At 56.5% G+C, this 2744-nt stretch overlaps 1 protein-coding gene across 1 annotated transcript in view; it reads right to left on the bottom strand.

The window, feature by feature from the left end:
* Positions 1-2744, bottom strand: part of YIPF6 (Yip1 domain family member 6) — a 22651-nt gene that overhangs the window by 9332 nt on the left and 10575 nt on the right. The gene's annotated exons all lie outside the window — the stretch shown is intronic.

The raw sequence follows: 2744 nt of genomic DNA, 5'->3' as shown, positions 1-2744 counted from the left end.
GTTTCCTGCCCCTCTCCGCTCCTGCCGGGAGCGGGCACCGACCCGGGGATGGAGGCGTCCCGGGAACCGGGAGCATCCCGCTGCCTCCGTGCCTCCTCCCCAGGGGATGGGCGGCGCTCGCTGGGGCACCGAGAACATCGCATCGGGGTTCGGATTCTCGTCATTAGGAGGAGAAGGAGTCAACCCGACAGGACCGGCCTGCGAACACCTCGCGCCTTTCCTTTTCCATCTGACCTGTTAGGCTTCGAAAAGAACCGCACCAACGCTACGGAGCAGCCGCACGGGTCTCCGTGTGCTCCGCGCAGTGCCCCCCCGACAGCACAGCTCCCTCCAGCAGTGCTAATGGAATCCTTCACACTGCAACCATCACCTTCCTTTGCGTTTGTAATGCAGCTCACACGTAAAAGCTCCTTCCAAAGAAAAAGCCCCGCGCAGCCAAACCTTCCTTCCAGCTTTCTATGCTCTCATTTTAATTTCAGGGAAGTATCCGCGCTCAGAACTTCCCTCTTGATCCCTTTGGTCTCAGAAGACACAGAAAGAAACGGCCTTCCTTGCCTGCAACTTCCTTCCAGCCGGTCCCAATGGCTGCTCGCTGCCGCAGGAATTGCTCCTCGGCACGCCAGGCACAGCCGTGCAGCCAGCAGCCCCCCCAGCACGGAGCCAACCCTCTCTTTTCCCTCGGTCCTTCGGTGAAAAGCAGCAGATCCCTGATAGGATCCTGCTGCTCAGAGGGGGAATCTGCATTCTGTTAGCTACAGGAAACAGAAAACTTCCAGACCCTGAAAGGAGAGCCCCAGAAGGGCCGGGGGAGGCAATGGGGGATGGGGGGCAGCTTCCTGCAGCAGCCGCTGGATTTCAGTTACAAAACATTTTATGGGCAGGAGGGGAACAGGGACCAGGAACGGCTCTGCTTCACGGTGCCTCTCTGACAAATACTTTCCTCAGGATCATATATTGGAAAAAGGCAGCTGTGGCCAAACTGCTTTTGATTTTCTTCTAAAGCCCTTTTTTTCTCATGTTATGTTTCCGTGTTGTTCCTCAGCAGCAGCTCCCTGCTGTGTGCTCAGCCCCTACCTGCAGCCTGGGATGGCAGCGCTTTGGTCAGCACCGTTCGCATTTCTGCTCTAAGAGCAAAACGGTGGCAGGAGAGCAAACAGAAAGGGCCGTGCTTTGCTGCAGGTTGAGATAATGCCACAGCCGTTCACCTGCTCGTATCACTGCCAGACAGGCACTGCTAAGGAACCAAACTCTGTGGGGGCCGCTGGTGTCAGAGGAACTCAGGGGAGCGGGCAGTGCGTGAGCAGCACTGAGATGGGCCACCACAGCAGTGCAGATGGCATCCATCGGTGAGCATCCCAGTGCCAGGGGACAAGAGGGACACGAGCAAACCCTGGCTGTGTCCAGAAGCCCCATCACAAAGTCTGACCTGCCTCCGGGGAGAAATTAAAGCAGTATGGAGAAATACACATCAGAGAGCTCAGCCGTGCAAAAATAACCTCCAGGTTCACAAGGAGGCTGGAGAGGAAGTGCTGGAGATTGTCTTGAGCCAGATTGTCTGCGTTGAACATCTGATGGAAGCAGCACAAACTGCGGTTTGACTCACACTGCCCTGCAGGGGGGCTCTCAGGGCGCACACTGCCATTTAGGAAGTGTCCCTCCTCTTCTCAGAGGCACTGCGATGGGGCACAGAGGATCTCATCCTGCACACAGCAGTGACCTGGTGAGGGGTGGGTGGGAGTGGAGGCTGCAGCGAATGGAGAAGAGCAGAGGAGCAGAGGAGCAGAGGAGCAGTCCCAGAGCAGCCCCAAGTCTGACCCATGGGCAGGGGACAGAAGGAGAAATGAAGCCTCTGTTCCATCACATGGCATCCAAAAACAACAGTAATCACATTCGGTTCACTTTACTACTTCCCACCACTTCAATCACTGCTGCGCTGCCGCATTTTCCACCAGGCAGTGACTTCCCAGTGCCTCACAAGCTCCCAGAACAGGCTGGGCAGGTGATGCTGCCCCATGTTCTGCATGTGTGGGTGAGCAGCCGTGGCCCCGTACTCAGAGCACTGATCTGCCCGAGCTGCTCAGAGCTGGTTCACGTACAGCAAAGCAAGGTCGGGGGGAGGAAGAATAGCTCAGCTGTGACAACACATCAACAAGAGCTAAAATTAGCAGGTTATTCCTGGAGATCCAGATGCTGTGCAAATTCATCCTTACTATTTCACATAGGGGCAAAAGTTCAGCAGAATCCCTCATTTCTTTTCCGTATGATTTCAAGATGCCCAGTAGAAGAGGAGCACTTCTCTGTGAAACACCTCAGCATCACCACTGCCTGATACAGTTTTTATGACCTTTGAGGATGCTGCCCGCTCACTCCTCACCTCCCAGCAACCAGACTGAGGTCACCGCTTGCTGACATTTGCAGAGCGTGCTCCAAAACCCACTTTTGGAGAGGTCTCCTGCTGCTACCAATAGGATTTTACACGGAGGACGGAATTCTGGCGTGCAGGGGTTGTGCGCAAGCCTTTCCTTTCTGCTTCGTGCGGAACAATACGTGGGAAGTGTAGCTAATGTCGGAAAGGAAGCAGAGAGCGAAGAAGCCAAGGAGGAGCCGGGCTGCGGGGTCGGTCCGTCGGGCTGGTGCCGGCGCGGCTCCCATCGCGTACGCGGATGGAAAAGCACGGATCGGCCCCGGCCCTTCCCGCAGAGCGCTGCCAGAATACGGGATGGGCTCCTCCGGGCACCCGCCGC

This window comes from Meleagris gallopavo, chromosome 9 (genome assembly GCF_000146605.3).
Source record: "Meleagris gallopavo isolate NT-WF06-2002-E0010 breed Aviagen turkey brand Nicholas breeding stock chromosome 9, Turkey_5.1, whole genome shotgun sequence".
NCBI lineage: Eukaryota > Metazoa > Chordata > Aves > Galliformes > Phasianidae > Meleagris > Meleagris gallopavo.
Note: the sequence above shows the minus strand (reverse complement) of the source record. Positions and strands in the feature narration are given on the sequence as shown.